The 27780-nt window shown below is 32.4% G+C and overlaps 1 protein-coding gene across 2 annotated transcripts in view; it reads right to left on the bottom strand.

The window, feature by feature from the left end:
* LOC126890385 (prolactin-releasing peptide receptor-like) overlaps positions 1 to 27780 on the bottom strand; it is a 1660146-nt gene that overhangs the window by 1575415 nt on the left and 56951 nt on the right. The gene's annotated exons all lie outside the window — the stretch shown is intronic.

The raw sequence follows: 27780 nt of genomic DNA, 5'->3' as shown, positions 1-27780 counted from the left end.
TACAATGGCACGAACGTAGAAGAGGAATGGAAAAATATAAAAATGAGCATCATAGAGGCTGCCGAGCAAACCATAGGACCTCAAGAAAATAAAAAAACAAAAGAATGGTTTGACGAAGAATGTCGATACCAAAGTCAACTGAAAACGCTGGCACGAAACAAATGGCTTGAAAATAGCGGACAAGAGGAAAGAGAACAATACCAGAAAGAAAAGAGAGAAGCGGCCAAACTTTATAAAAGAAAGAAAGAGACATGGATCTCAGATCAGATGCAAGAGATTGAAACAAATAATAGAGACAACAAAAAATTGTTTGAATATATAAAACAACAATATAATGGTAACAAAGTGACCAGCAAAATAAGCAAAAAATATTGGGAAAATCACTTTAAAGATATAAATACAAGCAACCAAGCAATCGACACAGAAGAAGAAGATATAACAGATAACCGAGATGAAGAAGAAGATGCACCTACCTACCAAGAATTTATAGAAGTAGTAAAACAACTAAAATCTGACAAAACTCCAGGACCAGATGAGATTAACAATGAACTTATTGCAAATGGAGGAGATGACCTTCTAAACCGTATATATAAATTAATGGTCAGTATATGGGAAAAGGAATACATGCCTGAAGAATGGAAGAAAGGACTCATTATACCAGTTTTTAAAAAAGGAGACCCAACGCTTTGCAGCAATTATAGAGCAATTACGCTATTAAATACAACATATAAGATCATGACAACAATTATAAGAAATCAGCTAACCAGATACACAGAAAAAACTTAGGACCATATCAACAGGGATTTAGAAAAGGGAGATCAACAATTGATGCAATCCACGTTTTAACGCAAACAATCGAAAAAAGTTACGAACATGGCATAGAATTGCACATATTGTTTATTGATTTCCAGCAGGCTTTCGACAGCATCTACAGAAAACAGCTATTAAAAGAAATGAAAAATATGAATATACCTGCAAAATTAATAAGATTGACCAGAATGACAATGATGGACACAACAGCAAAGGTCAAAACAGTGGATGGTGAAACGAAGAATATCAACATAGAACACGGGGTAAGACAAGGTGACAGCCTATCGACAACGCTCTTTAATACAGCCTTGGAGGGAGTAATTAGAAACACAGGACTAACAAAAAAGACAATAATCCAAAGTTCTACACAAATAATAGGGTATGCAGACGACCTAGGGTTGATAGCCCGTGACAAGAGAAGTCTAGAAGATGCACTGCTAACATTGACAAGAGAGGCAAAAATCAGGGGGTTAATAATTAATCAGAAAAAAACAAAATACTTAATAAGTACGAGAAATCAAGACCAAGTAAATAGAATAAAAGAGATAAGAATAAGTGATAATCTATTCCAAAGGGTTGACTGCTTTAAATACTTAGGAGTGATAGTAGATGGTCAAAACAGAAGAAGCATAGAGATAAATGAAAGAGTTAAAGCAGGGAATAGGGCATTCTGGAAATACCACAAGTTACTTAAAGATAAAAACCTAAGCAAGAAAACAAAGATAAAGATATATAGAGCGGCAATTAGACCAGTCATCACTTATGGAGCAGAAGCAATGTGCCTTACAAAGAAAGATGAAGAAAAACTGAGAATAATAGAAAGAAAAATTATTAGAAGAATACATGGCCCAATCAAAACAGATCAAGGAGAAATACGAATTCTGATGAATCACGAAATAAGAAATCTAATGGAAGGGGAAGATATAGTGAGATTCATTAAAGCACAAAGGTTAAAATGGTTTGGCCACATCCAACGAAGAGAAGCAGATGCACTAATTAGGCAGATAACAAACTGGACGCCAGTAATAAACAGACCTAGAGGAAGACCGAAAATAAGATGGGAAGACCAACTGCGAGAGGATATATCCAATATGGAAATTACAGGCTGGAGAGAAAAAATACAGAATAGGAAAGAATGGAAACAGATTACAGAAAAAGCAAAAAAAACACGAAAATCTATAAAGGATAATGAAGAGGAATTATGCGGACCAATCCACCGCATGAAATGGATTAAAAGAGCTCATGAACCTGAGCGACCTATACTCTATACTAGAGTGACCGGTCTATATATATATATATATATATATATATATATATATATATATATATATATATATATATATTGTTATATTTCTATTTGATATAAAAATTAAAATTTGATAATTATAAACAAAATTCACTTTAATATAAAATATTTTCAATTTTCTCAACCACGGGCATATAAATTTAAAACAACCTGTATACAACAAATTGTTATATGTAATTTTAAGAAGTGATTAGAATAAGCGTACGAAACTCGGAACAATGTGCTTAGAATAAACAAAGTGAATGACGCGTACCATTATCGTTTCTTCGCGGAAGGTCGATCATTAGCCTATGCTAAATAAAACTCAGTGAAATAGATGATAGTTCATTATCGTTTTTCGCGGAAGGTTTCGATCATTAGCCTATGCTGAATAAGACTCATTTGAAAGAGAGAATAGGTCATTAAAATTTGTAAATAATAGAAAGTAAGTTAGAATGGGAATTAAATATTTTCTTTTGAAATCCATTAAGCATATTTAGAAAGATTAAAAATTGGTTTTGGGGAATACTGCGAATGAGAGTTGGTGGTGAAAGAATGATTTGTGAATTTGGAAGGGATATTTAGAAAGTAGGGGAATGAATGACAAAGTGAGAGCAGAATGTTTTGAGCTGTCGAGAAGTGAAGTCGAGTAGTAGACGGTAGTGTACGGAGAGTGAGAAAGCCGGTAGTTCCGTGAGTGTGGAGTATCTATCGTGGAACGAGAAGTAGGCCAGGTCGAGAGTAAAAGAACCTTCTTGAGCCAAGAGTGTCCCGGTAGCTGATAGCCGTTTCGAAAAAGGTAGAACACAGCATCACGACCGAAGCAGGAACGAGAGCTATTCGAGCTAGTTTTTCAAAGGAGTACATTACTGGAAGCCAGGACGAGGTTTGATCGCAGCCAAGGATAGCAGGAACGGGTTTTGTGTGAGGACATTTTCAGTTCACCAGGAAAAGGTCAGTCTCATTTGTTTGGACATGAATGTATGGGTTTTTTCGTATTAAATTCCACATAAAAATTGAATAACATAATCAATAATATCAGAAAAGCTTCATCAAACTTAAATAGAGTTGTTGCTAATAACTCCTAATAGTTAAATGTTAATAAAAACTTTCAATTGAAAACCAAAAGGAAATAAGATTCCCATTTGTAAATGTTATGTTTAAGAATAATAAGAAATAGCAAATATTAAGCAGTGATTGCTTTTTTAAATAAAATAAAAAATATTTTGATTATAATTGTAACCCATATGTGTATTTTTTTTACTCTTTTCTTTTCTATCCCGATTAGGAACCATTAAGAAATATTTAGAATCCACGAAAGTAAGTAATTAATTTATAATTCGCCCTGAGATTTGAAAACATATTGATATGTGATCTGGTTAATTAATTAGATTAGTATTAATACATTGATTAAATTAAGTGACATATAAGAATATTATCTCATATCAATAATCAAGATCACATCAACTGGCGCCCAACGTGGGGCATTGTAAAGTATTTCTAGTGGCAAATTTGAAGGGTAGAAAGAGTAAAGCCGGTATTTGAAAATTTATATGCCTGTGGTAAAAAGTGAGATACTTACAATTGATAATATAAAATTTTAGATCTCTTTAGGTACAAATTTTACATAACTGATTTAATATTTTATTTTTACGATATTTGCATTTGATATATTTATTGACAATTTATAATATTTGGGTGAGAAAAAGTCGTCTTGGTAACATACTAGTAAAATTTCATATTTGGCGGGGACAGTACTTCTTGAAAACAAATGTCTGTGACAAGAAGCCAAAGCAAGGACAACAAAAAACAAAAAGAATATTCAGACCAAGAAGATATTTTAGACACGACAATCATGGCATCAGAACAGCAAGAATTATCAGGAATAGATAAACTATTACAACTGATGCAACTCCAGTCACAAAAAATGGATGAAGCAAAAAGGACAATGGATAAAAATCAAGAAGAAACATCAAAGAAAATGGATAAAGTGGATCAAAAAATGTATGAAACACAACAAAAACTGGATGACAATCAAAGAGAAACAAAACAAGCAATAGATGAAACAAAAAGAGTAATGCAAGAAAATCAGAAGGAAACAAAACAAGCAATAGAAGAGAACAACAAGAAAATGGAGGAACGCATAGGAAAGTATGAAAAGGAAGTAAAAGGATGTTTGACAACAATGAAAAACGAGATAAAAGAACAAGAAATGAAAATTCAAAATAAAATAAAGGAGATAACGAATTGCCAGAAAAAAGAAATGGAAAGTTTGGAAAACAAGTTGCAAAACGCTATTCAAGCAGACATAGAAGAAGTGGAAAGAAAGATTGCGGAAATCAATACTCAACAAAATGTCGGAGAAAGAAGAGAAATGGTTATACATAGCACAGATGACGTGAAGATAAGGTTTGGCGGGGACGTAAGAAGATTACACCCAGTGCCGTTCATAAATAGCCTGAAAAAGAAAATACAGCACATCGGAAATTTCGAAACAGCAAAAGAAACTATCAGAAACCATCTCAAATATGAAGCAAGCCTATGGTTCGATAGTAAAGAAGAAGAATTCGGCAATTGGCAACAATTTGAACAAAAATTTTTGAATTATTTCTGGGGAAAAGTCCAACAATTGGAAATTAACAAGGAATTGCAAAATGGGAAATACAATGATAGGATGGGTGTATCAGAAAGGACATATGCTTTGCAAATTTACAATAATGCAAAACATTTACAATATAATTACTCATCGGAACAATTAGTCGAACTGATTGCAAGACATTTCGAGGAAACGCTGGAAGACCATATCACATTGCAAAATTACAAAGACATAGATAGTTTATGCCAATTCCTACAAATAAGAGAATCACGTCTAAGAGAAAGAAAATCAAGAAGGTCGCGAGAAGATTACAGGCCCCGAGAAACACAAGATTACAGAGATAGAAATCAAAATAGGAGGGACTATACAAGACGAGATTTTAATCCCAGAAGGGAAAACGAAAATAGAGACAACGGAAGAGGAAATTATGAACAAAGAAATAGGCAATGGAATGAGGACAGAAATCGAGAATACCAGAATAGAAACACCACACGCTCAAATCAAGAAAACAGAAATAATGGTAGACAAAATGAACAGGGATATCGAGAAAACCGAAACAGATCCGACAGACCAAGAGAAAATAGAAGAGAAGTAAATAATACCCAGACAGATGAATATGACGGAGAGAGACATTATGACGAAAATATAAACAACGATGAGCAACCGGCGTCTTTTCACGACGGCGCTCACTAAAAACCAAAAATCAAACAGGAATCTTTTGTCACCCCAAGGAGTTTATTAAATTGGCAGGAAACAACGAAAAGAAAAATGGAATTAATTTAAAATTTGTGGATGGATTTATCAACGAGAAACCAATTAAAATTATGATAGACACTGGATCTGAAATAACATTGGTCAACAGAAAACTAATAGAAGAAGTTAACTTAACAAATTTAATTTATAAAATACCTAGGGTAAATTTAGTGGGCGCAAACAAACGGACATTGGCAACTATAAATGAAGGCATACGAGTAATGGTACGACTGGGCAAGAATATGTATGCACTACAATGTGTAATAATGCCAAACATGTCACATGACATGATAGTAGGAGTGGACGAATTGGCAGAAAAACATGTAGTGATAGATTTTAAAAATAATACGATGAAACTAACAGAAGAAAAAGAAAAAGAACAGGACAAGGAACATGAGAAACAAAATACGGACGAATCAGGTAAAGAACAAACAGTGGAAATGAATTTGGCAGCGAAGCAAGGACAAAGAAGAAAAAGGAGAAAAGGTCAGAAAAAGATAAAAGAAAATGAAACCTGTGGCTCCTCAAAAGAAGAGTTGAGCCCAGAAGAAGAAAATTTGAGAGTATCAGAAACAAAGGAAACCTGGGATTCCTCAAAAGAAGAGACGGGCTCAGGAGAAGAAGAAATAAAGCTAAAAAATAAAAGTGAAAAGAATATGATTGAAACAGTGGTATTTGAAGAGGAGGTATATGCAAACGAGGATGCAGAATGCACGGTAAACATGTGTGAAGAATCTGAGAAAAAAGACAGAAAATTGATATGTGGAGAAGGGAAAGAAAAAGAATTGCGGTTGATGTTAAGAAACTACGAAAATTTGATCAATGAGGAAAACAGAGTGGCTAAAAAGTACGAACATTCATTTGAGGTGAAAAACTTGGGAAATTTTCGATCAAAGACTTACCCGATTCCATACAAGTATCGACAAGAGGTGAAAGAAGAAATAAATAAAATGTTGGAAGATCAAATCATCGAAAGATGTGATTCACCGTATGTTAACCCGATTGTGATAGTAAAGAAAAGCAGTGGAGAATTGAGATTATGTTTAGATGCCAGGAATATCAACCAGCACACTGTATCACAATATGAATCACCTCTAAACATCGAGGCCATTTTTGGAAGAATCACCGGGTCACACATATTTTCGAAAATTGACTTAAAACACAGTTTTTGGTTGATACCGTTAGCTGAAAAGTGTAGAAACTACACCGCTTTTTCTATTGATGGTATTGTCTACCGGTTTAAGGTAGTGCCGTTTGGATTGCAGAGTGCTTGTGCTGCACTCGTCCGAGCTCTACATACCATTTTGAATCGCCACGAAGATTTCATAGTTCATTATATCGATGATTTATTAATTTTTTCACAAGATACTCAGAGTCATCTGAAACACATAGAAATAATTCTGCAAGAATTGGACACAGCGGGATTGAAATTAAACATTGAAAAATGTCAATTTTTTCAAAAAGAAGTCATTTATTTGGGTTTTCAATTGGACACCAAAACAGTAAGATTATCCGAAGACAGAGTCAAGCTCATAGATGAATACCCAAGACCAACGAATTTGAAAACATTGAGAGGTTTTCTTGGCACGATTAATTATTTTAAAAAACTGATTCCCGATTTGAGCCAAAAGGAAATCCCTCTGATAAAGTTGCTTAAAAAAGGAATAAAATGGAATTGGAAAGAAGAACAGGAGGAAGCTTTCGAAACATTAAAACGAGAATTCGCAAAAGGAACGAAAATATACCACCCCATTTACAATTTACCTTTTATACTCCGAACTGATGCGTCCATACAAAAATTTGCAGGAGTTCTGTCTCAAATACAAAACGACCAAGAAGTGTCGATATGTTTTATATCGCGAGTGACTAAAACACATGAGAGAAAATATAGTGTTACAGAATTGGAGTTTGCCAGTGTACTATATTGCGTAAACAAATTGAGGTTTTACTTATTGGGAGCAAAATTCACAATCGAAACAGACCATGCAGCTTTAGTACATATCATGAAGAATAGATTAGTAAATAATAGAATACATAGAGGCATTCTATTATTACAGGAGTATGATTTTGAGTTCCGATATATAAAAGGAAAAGACAACATAATAGCCGACGCTCTAACACGGGATGAGGACACGGGAAAAAAGGAAACAATTACTCTACAGGTGGGACTAAATAGATTAATACAAGAAGAAGGGATATATTCGTTAAATGAGATAAGCACAAACCAAGAAGACCTAGAGGAAAGAGAGAAAAGAAGAGCGGAAGTAGAAAATGACATATATTTTAAGAGAATAGACGGAAAGGAACTATATTTAGTGACACAGACATTGGCCGAAAAGATAATAAAGAAATTACATGAGGACAATGGGCATATCGGTAGCAGAAAAGTTTGGCTCGTTTTTAGGGAAAATTACATCAGCCGACAGGATTACCGCATTGCAAAGGAAATTACCCAGAAGTGCGATGTATGTCAAAAATATAAGAGTCGGAATTTCAAAAACGAAAATGTTGCCAAAAATATTGAAGCCCGAAACAAACTAGACATTGTAGCAATAGATATGTTAAGCGATCTAATTATGACCACTAAAAGGAACAAACATATTCTGGTAATGGTGGATGTGTTTTCAAAATACGTAAAATTATATAGTTGCCGCACCACAAAGGGGGAGGAAATATTAAGAAAAATCGACAATTTTATAGCCATAGTAGGAACACCAAAAAAGATCCTACTGGACAATGCAACGTATTTCCGAAATGATCGTTTCAAGGGACAACTTCGAGAACGAGGAATAGAGACAAATTTTGTCAGCATCAGGCATCCACAGAGTAATCCTTCGGAACGATTCATACAGGAAGTGACGAAATTTCTTCGCATTGCAACAGATGGTCAACATCGCCACTGGGACAGGAAAATGGCGGAAATAGAAAGGTATCTAAATACAATTCCGAGCACAGTAACAAAGGAGACCCCAGAATACATCATGAAGGGTGTAATGCCGATAAGGCCATGGGAAGACCAAGAGCCAAAAGAATATCAACAGGTGATTGAAACCGTACAGAGAAGATTACGGCGAAGCAACGAAAAATATATCCAAAGACAGGAACAAAATAGAAAAAGAAGACCAGTGACTTTCCAAAAGGGTGAAAAAGTACTCGTGAGGGCATTACGAGTATCAAATCTTCCTGGCGGCATTTGCGCAAAGTTGATGCCTGTTTTCGAAGGCCCGTACATCGTGAATAATGAAAATGGGATAAATAGTTATGAGTTGAGGCACAGGAACTCGGAAAAGATCCGAGGAATTTATAATATTCACGATGTATACAAATATCACGAATAAAAGACAGAATTACATGAAGTAGATAGTAAGTTAGGGTATAAGACATAGATTAAAGTAAGAAAATATACAGGGAGTTGGTTTTGCCTCGAGAAAATTTATTTAAAAATGCAGATAAATTTTATCGAATACAAGGCGGGGATTTGTTATATTTCTATTTGATATAAAAATTAAAATTTGATAATTATAAACAAAATTCACTTTAATATAAAATATTTTCAATTTTCTCAACCACGGGCATATAAATTTAAAACAACCTGTATACAACAAATTGTTATATGTAATTTTAAGAAGTGATTAGAATAAGCGTACGAAACTCGGAACAATGTGCTTAGATAAACAAAGTGAATGACGCGTACCATTATCGTTTCTTCGCGGAAGGTCGATCATTAGCCTATGCTAAATAAAACTCAGTGAAATAGATGATAGTTCATTATCGTTTTTCGCGGAAGGTTTCGATCATTAGCCTATGCTGAATAAGACTCATTTAAAAGAGAGAATAGGTCATTAAAATTTGTAAATAATAGAAAGTAAGTTAGAATGGGAATTAAATATTTTCTTTTGAAATCCATTAAGCATATTTAGAAAGATTAAAAATTGGTTTTGGGGAATACTGCGAATGAGAGTTGGTGGTGGAAGAATGATTTGTGAATTTGGAAGGGATATTTAGAAAGTAGGGGAATGAATGACAAAGTGAGAGCAGAATGTTTTGAGCTGTCGAGAAGTGAAGTCGAGTAGTAGACGGTAGTGTACGGAGAGTGAGAAAGCCGGTAGTTCCGTGAGTGTGGAGTATCTATCGTGGAACGAGAAGTAGGCCAGGTCGAGAGTAAAAGAACCTTCTTGAGCCAAGAGTGTCCCGGTAGCTGATAGCCGTTTCGAAAAAGGTAGAACACAGCATCACGACCGAAGCAGGAACGAGAGCTATTCGAGCTAGTTTTTCAAAGGAGTACATTACTGGAAGCCAGGACGAGGTTTGATCGCAGCCAAGGATAGCAGGAACGGGTTTTGTGTGAGGACATTTTCAGTTCACCAGGAAAAGGTCAGTCTCATTTGTTTGGACATGAATGTATGGGTTTTTTCGTATTAAATTCCACATAAAAATTGAATAACATAATCAATAATATCAGAAAAGCTTCATCAAACTTAAATAGAGTTGTTGCTTGTCCTAATAGTTAAATGTTAATAAAAACTTTCAATTGAAAACCAAAAGGAAATAAGATTCCCATTTGTAAATGTTATGTTTAAGAATAATAAGAAATAGCAAATATTAAGCAGTGATTGCTTTTTTAAATAAAATAAAAAATATTTTGATTATAATTGTAACCCATATGTGTATTTTTTTTACTCTTTTCTTTTCTATCCCGATTAGGAACCATTAAGAAATATTTAGAATCCACGAAAGTAAGTAATTAATTTATAATTCGCCCTTAGATTTGAAAACATATTGATATGTGATCTGGTTAATTAATTAGATTAGTATTAATACATTGATTAAATTAAGTGACATATAAGAATATTATCTCATATCAATAATCAAGATCACATCAATATATATATATATATATATATATATATATATATATATATATATATATATATATATATATATATATATATATAAATAAATAAGCAAAATCGTTGGCTAATACTCGTAAAGTGAATGCGAATTTAGTTGGAAATATATAAAATGATGAAAGGTCATCATTCCATACATTTCTGTGCAACTATATACACCGGTGTTTCGGCCTATTTGGGCTTCGTCAGTATAGTGTAGCAAGTTAAAAAAGTTGTTTGTTAACTTGTAAAAGGATTACTACAGGAGCAAGGTTACCAATTTTGGTCAGGTTGTTAGAAGACCCGCAGTCGCAAGGCTACAACTAACATTGCCAAGGAGGTAAAGCTACCTGAGGAAATGAAAAGCCATAACATTATTAAATAAAATGATGTTGGATAATCGAGTACAAATATAAAAATAAATAAGCAAAATCATTGGCTAATACTCGTAAAGTGAATGCGAATTTAGTTGGAAATATATAAAATGATGAAAGGTCATCATTCCATACATTTCTGTGCAACTATATACACCGGTGTTTCGGCCTATTTGGGCTTCGTCAGTATAGTGTAGCAAGTTAAAAAAGTTGTTTGTTAACTTGTAAAAGGATTTTAATTATTATATATTATATAATAAATCCTGTAGTAATCCTTTTACAAGTTAACAAACAACTTTTTTAACTTGCTACACTATACTGACGAAGCCCAAATAGGCCGAAACACCGGTGTATATAGTTGCACAGAAATGTATGGAATGATGACCTTTCATCATTTTATATATTTCCAACTAAATTCGCATTCACTTTACGAGTATTAGCCAATGATTTTGCTTATTTATTTTTATATTTGTACTCGATTATCCAACATCATTTTATTTAATAATGTTATGGCTTTTCATTTCCTCAGGTAGCTTTACCTCCTTGGCAATGTTAGTTGTAGCCTTGCGACTGCGGGTCTTCTAACAACCTGACCAAAATTGGTAACCTTGCTCCTGTAGTAATCCTTTTACAAGTTAACAAACAACTTTTTTAACTTGCTACACTATACTGACGAAGCCCAAATAGGCCGAAACACCGGTGTATATAGTTGCACAGAAATGTATGGAATGATGACCTTTCATCATTTTATATATTTCCAACTAAATTCGCATTCACTTTACGAGTATTAGCCAATGATTTTGCTTATTTATTTTTATATTTGTACTCGATTATCCAACATCATTTTATTTAATAATGTTATGGCTTTTCATTTCCTCAGGTAGCTTTACCTCCTTGGCAATGTTAGTTGTAGCCTTGCGACTGCGGGTCTTCTAACAACCTGACCAAAATTGGTAACCTTGCTCCTGTAGTAATCCTTTTACAAGTTAACAAACAACTTTTTTAACTTGCTACACTATACTGACGAAGCCCAAATAGGCCGAAACACCGGTGTATATAGTTGCACAGAAATGTATGGAATGATGACCTTTCATCATTTTATATACTTCCAACTAAATTCGCATTCACTTTACGAGTATTAGCCAATGATTTTGCTTATTTATTTTTATATTTGTACTCGATTATCCAACATCATTTTATATATATATATACAGGGTGGTTCATCTTATTCGCCTCGGTCTCTATACGGAAAACCACTTGATATTTTAAAAAAATTTCTTCACAGAAATATACAAGGCCTTTAATACTACAATCTAAAAATTATGTGAATTATACAGGGTGCTCCAAGAAAGAGTGGTATATCAAAGTTAAATTTTTTCTTATGGAATGCCCTATATCTGATGACATTATTAAATTGACCTTAAAAAATAAGCTATACTTTCATAAGGGTTCCCTATACCTAAATACAGGGTGTTTTGATTTATTTCGATTTTTATAAAAATGTAAGGTTTTGGAAAAAAATAAATATTTACGAATCTAAGAAGCAGTAACAAATTATTTCTTGGATTTTAATAACAAACTATTTAGCACACTTAAACAGATGCTTATTGCAACAAAATTTCTAGGGTGGTCAAAATATGAGATTGTTCTATTAACAAATTCAAGCGGTAATAACTTACTTATTTTAAATGGAACACCCTGTATCTTACTAGTATATCGCGTAGAAAATTTAATTACCTTTCAATTTGTATTAGAGTTTCCTATACCTATTTTTTACAGGGTGGTCAAAATATTAGATTGTTCTAATAACAAATTCAAGCTGTAATAACTTACTTATTTTAAATGGAACACCCTGTATCTTACTAGTCTATTGCGTATAAAATTTACTTAGCTTTCAATTCTTATTAGGGTTTCCTATACCTATCTCCCTTCATTTTTTAAATATTCAAAGATTTCCTAGTTTGTAAGCTTTAAAAATTAGAATTAAATACCTAAGTCGTGGTTATGTACAACACATCATCAACACCGCCAATATACTTAAATATCTTAGTCAAGATAGTTTCATTAATAAAATTCACATTATTATCATTTAATCACATAGTGTTCTTATTTAAATGACATACTCGATATTCTATTCTTTATAATCGAAGATATTTAAAATCTCTACAATTCCATGTAAATATTCTCAATACACATGTTATTCTGTAAATATAAATTCCATGTTATTCTGTAAATACCCATTTTTACATATTTTTGTACAATAGGCTCATTTTCGTCAAAGTAGCCATTGCATTTAATTGTTTGTAATTGCGATTCAAAGATTCAAACAAAAAGTGGTGTTCTTAAATTTACTTAATAACCGTTGGGTTAAGATATGGAAAATATTTATACGGAATGAAATATAATTTAAATATCTTCCAGAATACGGCATATAATATAGGGTATACAGTTTAATATAAACATATTATTCAATGTCACATGTAGGCCAAAATCAACTAAAATAATACAACACTCTGTGTGATTACATGATAAGAATAAAAATTTTATTAATGACAGCATCTTGTCTAAGTATATTGCCGGTGTTGGTGATGTGTTGTACATAAACACGACATAGGTACTTAATTCTAATTTTTAAAGCTTACAAATTAGGAAATCTTTAAATATTTAAAAAATGAAGGGAGATAGGTATAGGAAACCCTAATAAGAATTGAAAGCTAAGTAAATTTTATACGCAATAGACTAGTAAGATACAGGGTGTTCCATTTAAAATAAGTAAGTTATTACAGCTTGAATTTGTTAATAGAAAAATCTAATATTTTGACCACCCTGTAAAAAGATAGGTATAGGAAACTCTAATAAGAATTGAAAGCTAAGTAAATTTTCTACGCGATAGACTAGTATGATACAGGGTGTTCCATTTAAAATAAGTAAGTTATGACAGCTTGAATTTGTTAATAGAACAATCTAATATTTTGACCACCCTGTAAAAAGATAGGTATAGGAAACCCTAATAAGAATTGAAAGCTAAGTATATTTTCTGCGTGATAGACTAGTAAGATATAGGGTGTTCTATTTAAAATAAGTGAGTTATTACAGCTTGAATTTGTTAATAGGAAAATCTAATATTTTGACCACCCTGTAAAAAGATAGGTATAGAAAACCCTAATACAAATTGAAAGGTAATTAAATTTTCTACGCGATAGACTAGTAAGATACAGGGTGTTCCATTTAAAATAAGTAAGTTATTACAGCTTGAATTTGTTAATAGAACAATCTCATATTTTGATAACCCTGTAAGAAATTTTGTTGCAATAAGCATCTGTTTAAGTATGCTAAATAGGCTATTATTAAAATCCAAGAAAGAATTTGTTACTGCTTCTTAGATTCGTAGATATTTCTTTTTTTCTAAAACCTTACATTTTTATAAAAATCGAAATAAATCAAAACACCCTGTATTTAGGTATAGGGAACCCTTATGAAAGTATAGCTTATTTTTTAAGGTCAATTTAATAATGTCATCAGATATAGGGCATTCCATAAGAAAAAATTTAACTTTGATATACCACTCTTTCTTGGAGCACCCTGTATAATTCACATAATTTTTAGATTGTAGTATTAAAAGCCTTGTATATTTCTGTGAAGAAATTTTTTTAAAATATCAAGTGGTTTTCCGTACAGAGACCGAGGCGAATAAGATGAAGCACCCTGTATATATATATATATATATATATATATATATATATATATACATATATATATATATATATATATATATATATATATATATATATATATATATATACATCCTTCATACAAAGTCAGTCCATTAGACAAAGCAGTCATCCCGAGCCATCGCTTTCTGATAGAGTTAGAGGAGTATATATTTCAAATTTAAACTTAGGTGATATATGACGTAATGAATTATAAAATATATACTTGACATATTTTGCAAATAAAAGTTTTGTAGAAAAAAAATATATCGCCTAAAAATTTCTAACATTCCTGAGCCAAACGTAGTTTCGTACAAATCGAGTCCATCTTTATACTCTAATAGGTATCCCCACGGTAAATCTTGAGCCAGGCAATGTTGCCGTAATATTAAAACGTATAAAAAGTGTAGACTTTTAAATAATTTTACATTTGGCCCTTTTCGGTTAGAAAATCATCTTCACAGTCTTGTCTACAAATTTCCAGCCTGAAAATTTTAAGTATATCGTAGTTACATAATATAATGGAATGCAAAAGTTACGAAAATCAAATCAAATCTTGTAAAACCGATGAACAAATTGCTTATTATAAAATTATTAAAGCGCAACCGCTATTAGGGAGAACCTATTTCTGCTTTTAAATAAAGAATTAAAATTAACTGATCAAATAATGCAAAGTTAATTTATTTAAATTGATTAATAATTATAAGTGTAAAGATAAAATTATGTTTATTTTACATAAAACAGCATTATTTATAGACCTGGATCCCACGTAAAAAGTTTATTAATAGCAAGCTGAAAATTTGTCAATAGCTTAACGGTGTCTAGTCGGACAAACTTTGATGTATGGGAACACTGGAACAGGGGAAGTTTTAATTGTGGAACAGGTTAAAAATTTGGAACGTCAGACTACGAAAGCGTTCCATGTATTTTGTCAGACAGAAATTCCAATTGATTTGTTACCATTTCATTAAACTCTCATGCAAAAATCAGACTGGTGTTTATAACCAACTGGGTATTTTAATAAGTGGAACATGAAGAACATGTCAAATTAAAGGAATCATGTTGGTTAGTAATAGCAGTCTGATTTTTGCATGAGAGTTCAATGAAAGTGTAACAAATCAATTGGATGTTCTGTCCGACAAAATACATGGGACGTTTTCGTACTCTAACGTTCCAAATTTTTAAACTGTTTCACAATTAAAACTTCACCTGGTCCAGTGTTCCCGTACATCAAAGTTTGTCCGTGTAGACAAGGTTAAGCGTTAAGCTATTAACAAATTTTCAGCTTGCTATTAATAACTTTTTTTTGATACGCGGGATCCCGGCCAGTTAGTTATTTTAAGTTATTTATGTAATTTTCGGTGGCATGACTGTTTAATTGTAGTTTTATTGACATTTGTAAATTATAGGATAGTAGTCAAAAATAACTGACTTGATTCTGTTTTTAGGTTTATATTTGTTAAGATATTTGACTTAAATTACTCTTGTTAATCTTGATTTACCATATTGTAAATCAGAGGTGGCCAACTTAGTGGGACTCAAGATCTACTGTCTGTCTTTTTAATTTTTGGCTATCTATCGACTAAAAATTTTTTAAATATACTGGCGAGCAATAAAACTTTTAATCCAGAATTTTAACGTTAAAAGTGAGTTAAATATCTATATCTCAGTATATCTTAGAAAATCAATCACTGATTTTGAAAGACAATTTGTTCAGCTTTCGAGATCTTAAACAATTTTTAATGTGAGTAAAACCGAGTCTGAAATATTTGATTCGGCTTTGAACGCTAAAATTCTGGATGGGCCAGTTTTATTGCTCGCCAGTGTATATTAGTAATACCTAAATAAAACACAAGTAGTAATTCTTATTTATTTATTTATTTTTCCAACTATGTATATTAAATTAAAAAACACATTATGAGACTTGCGTTTGCACAGTTATTGTGAGGTTCTTAAAGTCTGGCCTAAAGAATCCAACGTATGCGGATCAAATAAATATCTTTGCAAATTGTTTGGATGTTTCAAAGGTGCCACGAATAGTATCATTAAATGGATAATTGATAAAGTTGACCAACTTTTCAAATTTATTGAAATCTCTGAAATGGATATCAAAGTCTGATACTACTGACTAAATTTCTGCTCCATATTTCTGTGGCTAGGGTGTTTTTCCATCTGATGTTGGCGCAATGGTATCAAATTATTGAAATTTCAGAAAGCATCTATTCATGTAAATTTTATTTTATTTGAGTCAGATTATATTTTTCATAAGATGTGTGCTGTGTCCTTTGGTAAGGGGGGATTTTTGGGATGAGAAATCTAAATTCGCTACCAAAAATAATCTATTACCCAGAGGGCGCCACATACTTTTTTCAGCGCTCATTAAATATGTTAAATTTTTTTATCCCCCACTCTACACACTTTTTGAATCAAAACTTTTATTCGAAATATTCAAAATGTTTTTACTTAAAAAAGGTATCCTACATTTTTATCTCGCTAAACTCATTTGTTTTTGAGATAAACGCATTTTAAATCTGCGATACAACATAATTTTTTGCCTATCATTGTAGTTACCTTACCTACACCAGAAAAATAATTTTAAAACCATAATAATTGTGCCAGTTCTCATATTTATGTCATTGAATCGCAAATTCCATTTGAAGTGCGGTACATTTTTGAAAATTTTTATGGTATTAAATTATTTTCCGGGTGTAACTACAATGATATATGCAAAAAATTATGTTGCCTCGCAGATTTAAAATGCGTTTATTTCGAAAACGGTTGAGTAGCAAGATACATGTAGGACGTGGGATCCATTTTTTAAGTAAAAATATTAAGAGAATAAAAGTTATGGTTAAAAAAGTATGTAGAGTGGGTAGTAACAAAAATTTAACCTATTAAATGAGCGTTGCTGAAAGGCATATGTGGCGCCCTCTGGGTAATACATCATTTTTGGTGGCGAATATATATTTCTTGTCCCAAAAAATCCCCGCTTACCAAATTTCGTGTTATTATTCCATGCCTGTTAGGAAATATTCAAATAAAAGTTGAACTTTGACATCCTGTATTTCGGTTATTATCAACTTTCGTACTAAGGTAAGTTAACTTAAATCGACTTATTTTAACCGCCGGAATCTAAGATTCATCTATGGCCTATTATTTACCAAACACCCTGTATAAGTATTTACTTATACAGCACATGTATTACGTTAGCACAATTTTTTCGATTATTTGATCTGTACCTACCTATTTTATATATTTTGTGTAATATTTTCAACTTCTACAATTTTAAATTGTTTTTTTTTGCATAATTTACGATTTTTCGACAGTTTTGTTGAATTTTTAAGTAAAACCAACCTCGGATTTGGATCACAGGCGACCCACATCGGCTGGCTTTGTTCTACTCACGTTCATATCTTTACCTGCATCCGTCCGCGTCCATCGTATTTCCTTATACTGGACTGGGTTTGGGTTGCTAAATATAATATTTTTTATTTTATTGTAAAAGGCGTGTAGGTACCTACTTATCTTAAAATACGTACCGACTTTATACCTACTCTATACCAGGGTGACCGAACGTCCCATAAAAACCAGATTGCGGCTGTAAATAATTTTGAATATTTTTTCGAGATATTTGGCACACGTATTCGTAAGATAATAAAGTATGGCGGCACAGAGCCCAATTTGAAAAATATATTAATATGTGGAAATTACTCTGTAATTAAATACAATATTAAAAAAACGAGACTGTACCGCCATTAAGAAGAACAAAAAATACACTTTCTTTAAATAAACTTTTTTTTCTTCAAACGTCAAATAATGATGACATTACTTATCTAACTTGATCCTGTCAAAGTTTGATGTCTCCGCCGGCAGCAGTTTTTTTTTCCCATTTCTACGGCGGAGGGAAAAATGTTGTCATGGCAACAATATGAAACATGTCACAAAGCAACAATACAAATGTCATTAACAGCAATTAAACATCATTTTTATTTATAGTAATATTAAAAGTACAATTAGTTAATGAGGCATTTTCAAAATTGAAACCGTGCAAAAATGTTCCCGACTCTTGATACGCATTGGTAATTGTTGATGATACTGATGGTCGAGCACAACTTTCGGCAATCATTCCCGATGTTGGCGAATCATGACTTAATTATTTTAATTTCTAACATCTAGACGACTTTGATAGTTGTCACAGTTAATTTCGAGTAAAAATAGCGTATGAATTGTACTATTTATGGTTGAAAATTGCTACGTTTGAAGAAAAAATAGTATACTTTATTCGGCAAAGAAGCTACTTTTCTTGACTTGCCCTCTATTACGCGCCTCACTTCGTTCGGCGCGTAATATCGGGCGCGTCAAGAAAAGTCATGCTTCTCCGCCTCATAAAGTAATATACTATTATCCGATGCCTAGATTTTGTGTCATTTTGGAACTACTAATGAAATAAAAAATTTTAGTAGTTCCAAAATGACACAAAATCTAGGCATCGGATAAAAAAGTTTATTTGAGGAAAGTGTATTTTTTTGTTCTTCTTAATGACGGTACAGGCTCGTTTTTTTAATATTTTATTTAATTACAGAGTAATTTCCACATATTAATATATTTTTCAAATTGGGCTCTATACCGCCATTCTTTATTATATTACGAATACGTGTGCCAGATATCTCGAAAAAATATTCAAAATTACAGCCGCAATCTTGGAACGTGTTTTTACTACCTGTTGATCGCTACTGTTTCCTCTTAAGAGCAAGAGTCAGGTTCATATTATACTTAGAGTATTGCTTCTCAGCATATTTCTACCGTGTAGATTATTTTTCTGTCCTTCAGGATTCTTTCCTCTGTTCGCTCTTTTCCGGTTTTCCCTATTTTTACATCAAGTAGCTAAAGGTGGATACAGTTTCAAATTTATGGTTCTGTGTTATTAGATATTTCTGAGTTGGCTCATCTTTCCCTATCGCCATGTATTTTGCTGTGAGCTGGTTTATCTCTAGTCCTATTATTCTCTTCGCTTCCTTATGTAATTTTTCAACTGCAAGTGTTATCTTCGTCTTCGCTGTGATGACTGAATCATCTGAATATGTTACTATTTGAAGTTGATCTGTAATAATGTTTTTTGCAAGTTTGTCATCCTCATGATTACAGATTATGTCAATATCTGATATTGTCAATATCAGATTAAATACTATCGGGGAGATAGAGTCACCTTGTTTCATGCCTTTGTGTACATTAATCTTCTTAGAAGTTGTTCCGTTGAAACTGATCCTTGCTTTAGTGTTCTTTAGGCTCACTGTTAGCATATGTTAAATTTATTTAAAAAAAATGGATGCATTTAAATAGCATTGGAGTAACATTTTGCGTCTACCCACTTAAATCATAATTACTAACGTTTAAATAAATTGTTTTAATCTAAATTTATAATAAAATAATATTTGTCTACTTGTTAAAAACATTTTTTTAACCCTAGGATACAAAACGTGAGTCTAAGAGACTGAAGCGCACATTTACATCTTCGTAAAATGTCATTTCGATCATTGCCTATTTAGGAATTCGTTTTTGACATGTATGATTGTTTGTTAGTATATAAAAATTTAAATAGTATTCATAAAAAACTAAAAAAAAATTTCCGTTCATACCCCTATAATGCATACAATTAGTCCTGGAAACACTTATCGACTTAATGTTCAAAGGTTTGTTGAGAATGACCGCGATCCTTCGGTACTATCCCATTAAGCATATTTATCTATTACCTGATATCTGAAATGGTTCAAGGCATAAAATATGTACCAATAGAGAAACCAACCAAGTATTGGAGGCCAAGGGAAAGGTATGTAGACCAGAGTAAGGATCTGCGAAAAAACGTCTATTTTTGGATGTGAGAGGTGGCATTCGGATTTTTGCAGATAGAGTTAGGTGACACCTTCAGTAATAATAATTGACTTAAGCTCCTTCTCCAATATGCCCGGAACATTAATAAAAAATTAAAATATTTAAAAATTTTGAAACACATCGATTTTTTTCTATTTTCTTTGCTTATAACTTTAAAACGATTCGTTTTGAAACAATGTCGTAGAGAAATAAACTAAAGATAATTGAATTTTGCATGATATACGACTGGTAAAAAATGTCTTAAGGTATTACCTTTTCTGCAATATAGCAATAAATACAAAATAAGGGGGCAAAATAAGTCTGTTGTTATTCAATATTTTTTAATTACTTTGGTGGCACTTAGAACCTTAGTAATTCGCTTAGGAAATTCTTTGTAACATACTTAAATCGTGTACCAAATTTTATTAAAATCGACCTAATAAATTTTGCATAATAAATTTGCAATCTAAATGTTTTTAAAAAAGTTAAAATTTTTTAAAATCTTTCTGAACAAAAAGTAGACCATTTTTAAGTTGGCTAATTTTTTTACATATAAAGAGGTGCTCTACCTATCTAATACACTTTACAGAATTAAAATCGTATTATTTAAGGGGTCCCAGGAATGTTTTAAACTTATAAACAATTTTTTGGCTTATAAACAAATAGCTTTGTTTAAAAATAAAAAAAAATCATTTTTAGCAATGCAAATAATTAAAACCGGTATAATTTGACTTAAACTTTCAAATGCTGTCAGCAGAATTGCCATTTTATTTTTTAATCAAAAGTTATTCGCGTTCAAAAATTTTAAATTTTTCGATTTTTTGAAAGTTCCACTGCATTTATCTCGAAAACTATGCATCCTACGAAAAAACTTGTAAGAACATTTTTTGCTTAGAATTACCCAAGAAATACAAAAAAATGTTTTATTTTGCGGAAAATCGATGTTATGTAATTCCTCAAGTTCTTTGTTTATAACAATCTTATCGACATCCGGATCAACTGTTACCCAAATAAATCGTGTTCTACGGGTCAAAAAATACATAAAAATTTTGGGTAAGTCCATCTAAATAAAGGAGCGCGTAGCACCCCCTCCTGGCCACAGCACTAATTTGTTTATAAGCCAAAAAATTGTTTATAACTTTAAAACATTGCTGAGGCTGCTTAAATAATCCGATTTCAATTCTGTAAAGTGCATTAGACAGGTGGAGTGCTTCTTTATATGTAAAAAAATTGACAAATCTTTTTATGTTCTAGTTTTTGTTGTGCAAGATTAAAAATTTTAATTCTTTAAAAAAAATTTGATTGCAAAATTATTATTCAAAATCTAGTAAGTCAATTTTAATGAAATTTGGTGTACGGCTTTAGCACATTACAAAAATTTTCTTCCAATCCAAAATCTTCCAATTAGGAAGATTCAAAGTGTAACCTTAAGTGATGGAAAATCATTGAATAATGACAGGCTTGTTTTGCCCCCTTATTTTATATTTATTGCTATTTTGCAGCAAGGGTGATAAATTAAGACATTTTTAACCAATCGCTAGAATCTGATAGAAAATTTAATTATCTTTGTTTTATTCCTATACGACTTTGTTCCAAAATGAATCGTTTTAAAGTTATAAACAAAAAAAGTAGAAAAAAATCGACGTTATTCGAAATTTTTAAATATTTGAATTTTTTTATTAATGTTCCGGGCATATTTGAAAAGGAGCATAAATCAATTATTATTAACGAAGTTATCACCTAACTTTATCCGCAAAAATCTGAATGCCACCTCTCACATCCACCTAAAAACAGATCCTTACTGTTCTATATATAAAGCCTTTTGAAAAAGAGACAGTAGCTTTTCATTTTCACTTAAAATTTGCGAAACCGTGTCATAATAAGAGTTCTATTTTGTTACAGCTGGATAACTTTTGACGAATGGACTAATAAGGAAAACGGCGTTTTTGCATATTGCTATTAATTTGCTCTCCCACATGCAGCGACAAGTTTATACTTGCAAAAAGTACTCGAAAAATGTACTCGTATAATAAACGCGGGTACCGGGTATTTTACCCATATGTTACGGGTACGAGTACCGAGTACTTTATTGAAAATGTACTCGGGTACTGGGTACTGAGTACCCAAAATGTACTTAGAGTACAAAATTCGGGTACTTGTACCCGGGTATTGCCCAGCTCTGCTGGCGAGCAATATAACTTTTAATCCAGCTTTTTAACGTTAAAAGTGAGTTAAATATCTATATCTCAGTATATCTCAGAAAATCAATCACTGATTTTGAAAGACAATTTATTCAGCTTTCGAGATCTTAAACAATTTTTAATGTGAGTAAAACCGATTCTGAAATATTTGATTCAGCTTTGAACGCTAAAATTCTGGATGGGCCAGTTTTATTGCGTTATTAAAAGTAGTAATTCTTATTTATTTATATTTCCAACTATGTATATTAAATTAAAAAACACATTAATATGAGACTTGCGTTTGTGAGGTTGTTGTGAGGTTCTTAAAGTCTGGCCTAAAGAATCCAACGTATGAGGATCAAATAAATATCTTTGCAAATTGTTTGGATGTTTCAAAGGTGCCATGAATAGTAACAGTGAATGGATAATTGATAAAGTTGACCAACTTTTTAAATCTATTGAAATCTCTGAAATGGATATCAAAGTCTGATACTAGTGACTAAATTTCTGCTCCATATTTCTGTGGCTAGGGTGTTTTTCCATGTGATCTTTAATATTCGTAAATCTTAAAAACCTCTTCATTTCAATATCAACTATCAAAGATACTGCTTGCGGATTCAATGTGTTCAGTGTACTAGTGAAATCTAGAAATGCCAAATCACATTGCCAGTCTAAGTCATGTAATTGCTGGTAATAATCACCCCTTTCTGCAAGAAACTTCTTCTTCTTCTTCTTCCTCTTTATAAGCAATTATGCTTGTTCGTTGGCGGATTGATACCTCTATGGAAGGTTGTCACTCCATCTTTTGCGCGGTCTTTATCTCGTGCTATTTTTACCACACGTGTCCCCCATTCTAGTTATGTGGTTGTTCCATTCTTTTTTTCTATTTAGTATCCATTCGTTTATACACTACAGTTACATTGTCTTCTAATATCTTCGCTCCTCTTTCGATCTCTCAGTGTATTTCCTGTAATTGTTCTCAGTACTCTCATCTCTGCCGTTTCCAGTAGTCTTTGTGTTGTGGCTGTATCCGGTCTTGTTTCTGATGCATATGTCATTATTGGTCTTACACTGGCTTTATAAATTCTTGACTTCATCTCAGTGTTAATATGTCGGTTTCGCCATAGAATGTTATTAAGGCATCCTGCCAATATATTTGCTTTTTGTACTTGATTTTTCACTTCTTTTTCTAGGTCTCCGTAACTGGACAATGTAATTCCAAGGTATTTTACTTCCATTACTTGTTCAATACTGATACCATCAATTTCTGATTACTATTGTTTTGGTTTTCTGAGATGACATTGTCATATTGAATTCTTTTGCTCTTATGTTAAATCTGTGAACTAATATTTGCAGACTATCTCCTTCTTGGGTTATCAATATTGCGTCGTCTGCGTAGCAGAGTATTTTTATTTCTTTGTTTTCCATTCTATATTCTCTTCCTTTGTTGACGTTTTTAATGATTTCATCCATAATTAAATTGAAAAGCATAGGACTCATTGAGTCTCCCTCTCTTATTCCGCTGCCTATATCTATGGGTTCTGTAAGTTGTCCATCTATTCTGACTTCCATTTTGTTGTTTTGGTAGATGTTCTCAATAGTTTTTATGATATCTATATGTGACTTCTCTATTATACAGAAGATGGATTGCATCTTTAAGTCTTACTCTGTCAAATGCTTTCTTTAAGTCAATCAGACATAGAAATGCTGGTCTATTATACTCTAGTGATTTCTCAGTAATTTGCTTTATGACGAATATTGCATCTGTACACGATATTCCAGTACGAAAACCCTGTTGTTCATCTGCTAAACTTATCCTCTGATTAATTACGTCTTGTAAGATTTTAGTTGTAAGTTTAAGGGCAGTATTTAACAAGTTGATACTTCTGTAGTTTTCTGGCTGCTTTTTATCTTCTTTTTTGAATAGTAGAATTAGTTCGCTCGTTCTCCATTCTTCCAGTATTTTATTGTGTTATGATTTTGTTAATGTTGTTAATTGTTCTGTCATTGCTGCTCCACAATATTTCAGTAATTCGTTTGGTATTCCATCCTTACCTGCAGGTTTTCTGTTCTTCAGCTTTTCGAGTGTTTTTCGTACTTCTTGTGCACTTATATTAACATCTTCATTTGTGGTAATTTCTGGTGTTTCCGGTTCTAGCATCATTTGTTCTTCCTCTGGATAGAGCTTTTTTAGATAGTTAATAAATGTATCCATTTCTATGTGTTTTGGCTCTATTAGTTTCTTTACCTCCGTTCTTTGATCTCTTATATAGCGCCATATTTCCTTTTGGATACCATAAAACTCATGTTCCATTTCTTTCGAAAAACGTTCCCAGTGATCATTTTTTATTCTTTTTACTACTGAATGTGTTTCGTTTCTTATAGTCTTATAATTGTCGTATGCCTCTTGTGTTTTAGTTGAGATGTATTTTAGGTAAGCTTTTTTCTTCTCTTTACATTTTTCCTTCACTTCTGTACAAAACCATTCGTTTAAAACCAGAGTTCTTCGTCTTGGAAGCGATTTATTTTTATTAATGTTTCTTTCGCCAAGAACTTCGTTGGCTGAGGCTAAGATATTAGACTTAATTTTTGCCCAGCTTTCTTCGACTCCGTGACTTTCTGTGATATACATGTTGTTGCCTTTTTCCGTTAGTCTTTTTTGGAATAGGTATCTTGTGGAGTCGTCCTGTAAGCTTTCGACTTTAATCTTGGTGGTGTATTCTGCTGTTTTGTTATCACATATAATATGTGTTTTCATTCTGATGTTGCACAATACCAATTTATGATCGCTTCCTATTTCTGCTGATGTTAGTGCTCTTACATCCAAGATTAGAGACGGGTGTAACTCTATATTCGACAGAATATAGTCTATCATAGATCTTTGTCCTCTAGTGTTTTCAAAAGTGTATTTGTATTGTTCTTTGTGAGGGAAAAATGTATTGTTAATGTTAATTCCTATTTCATTTATACTGCAGAGGTCCGTCAGTAGGTCTCTGTTTTCATTTCTGATATTTTCATTATATCGCTGTTTTATTGCCGGAACTGTGTCATTGCCAATACGGGCATTAAAGTCACCCATAATGATTATATATTCATCATTTTGGTTCTCGTTTATTACAGTCTGAGGGTGTACATAGAAGTTTTCTCTTATGGTGGCATCCCTGTTGTTCTCAGGTGCATCCCTAATAGCACAAGGACATCCATAGGACGTCCTTCACGGACTTTAAGGACGTCCCTTGGACGTCCGTTTTCGTCCAAGGAACGTCCTTTATACGTCCTATTTTGCTCCAAATGTCGCGCTACCGAACGTCCTTTGGACCTTCGTACTCGGACGAAATACGGACATTTTCTAAATGTTCATATTGAGCATACATTATACCGATAACGGGATCAAACAGCAACATAACTCAATAAAATATTAACTTATTTATGTAATTAAAATAGTTTAATCAAAAAGATTAAATCACATTTAATTAAAAAAAATTGTATAGTTTAATATTCAAAACATATTTTTGTTTTTATGTAAACAGTAAAAATCTTATTTATTTATTTATTTGTAAATTATTCGTTACAATGTTTTATTATTCTAGTTACCAAGATGATATAAGTTCTCTATTTAATTCTAATAAGCAAAATATAATTTTTATCAATGTATCCGTATTACAGACGAATCTTGAGAGCATCGTTTTGAAGTTGAACATACGTGCCCAAAGTAGATCCAGTCCTAATGCCGATGGACTATAATAAATGGATGTCCTTCGGACGTCCAACATTAACGTACTTCGGGTGGAATAAATATGAACGTTGTTTGGACGTCCGTACTGGACGAAATACGGACGTTTTCTGGACGTCTGACATTGAACAGATACCAATTACGGGATCAAATTAAATAAAATATTAGCGTATTTACGTTAATAAAATAATTCAAATGGAAAAAGTTAAATAAATGTTTAGAAAAAATGTTTATTAAAAATTAGAACTTGGTCGAACGATTCGAAAATCGCCCCCACTACCTGATTTCTCTGTTCAAAAAACTATAACGATAGGCGAAAGATTTTCGATTCACCGATATCCGGTAATACTATATTATTTATCTATGACCGATATCAGTTCGAAATTCGAGAGTTGATCTCTCAGACGTTGTCGTCGTTAGGGCTCCCGCCTAGTGTTTTATTCATCAACCACTTATTTTCATAATTTAAGAAATTATATTACCTATATTTATACGAATTAGATAATATTATACATATTAGATAATATTACATATTATTATTATGTAAATAAATGAAGACGCTGTTTCACAACATAACATAGCGTCCGGCCACCTCATCGGGCCATTTAGAACATAAATGCATAGGTCCATCCAATGGATTACAATGTGCCTCTATGACATAGGCTCCCAACATTTTAATCAACTACTCTGAGGATTCCTGTTCCTGGAGTTTTTCTGAAGTGTCAAAGCAGTCTATGTTCCTGATTCCTCGACCGGATGAGGAGTTTTCGAAGTCATCAACCATCAACCCCATACAGCTCATGGAGTTTCCCGGCGTAGCCAGTCACTTTCTGGTAACTAAACGCCGAAGAGAAAGAAGCATTCAGACTCTGCTATCACCGTCTGTACCACCGTCTGGACATAGCCTGTGGATTCCTGATGGCCTAGAGGAGAAACTCACCAGCCAGGACAACTGACATCCCAAATATAGTGAGCCTTGCTAATTTTTGTGCTGTGTTGTCGAAACTTTGTTTAATTATTTACGTGTTTTCTTACATTTACATATATTTTTTATGATTTTTGGTATGTACCTATATTTTTCATACCTACATGTTTCATATTTTTTGCTATATTTAGATAAAAATTTTTCTTTACAATCTGATCATATTATACAGTGATGAGCGCGCTAATAACCGGCAAAATAACGCAAAAGATGGTAAACATATTAAGTTGTGCAATAAAACTAGTAGATATGGCAAGTTAGGCGATAAAAACGTATAAATTTATATTCTATTTATTCTTTCCCACCTTTAGCCGTATCAGACGGGTAAGACGGGTTTGGCAACTGCCACTGTGACAGTGACAGTTTTAGTTGACATACTCCTCTGATACGTCTAAAGGTGGGAAACAATAAATACAATACAAATTTATACGTTTTTATCGCTAAATTTCACAACTTTACTAGTTTTATTTAATTTTATCTCACAAGTTAATATGTTTTCCCTCGTTTGCGTTATTTGGCCTGTTATTAGCGCGTTCATCACTGTATTTGCATTTTAGCACATGTTTTCGATTTTTTGATACATTTTATATGTCTTGTGTA

This window comes from Diabrotica virgifera, chromosome 8 (assembly GCF_917563875.1).
Source record: "Diabrotica virgifera virgifera chromosome 8, PGI_DIABVI_V3a".
NCBI lineage: Eukaryota > Metazoa > Arthropoda > Insecta > Coleoptera > Chrysomelidae > Diabrotica > Diabrotica virgifera.
This window is presented reverse-complemented; position numbering and strand designations above follow the sequence as displayed.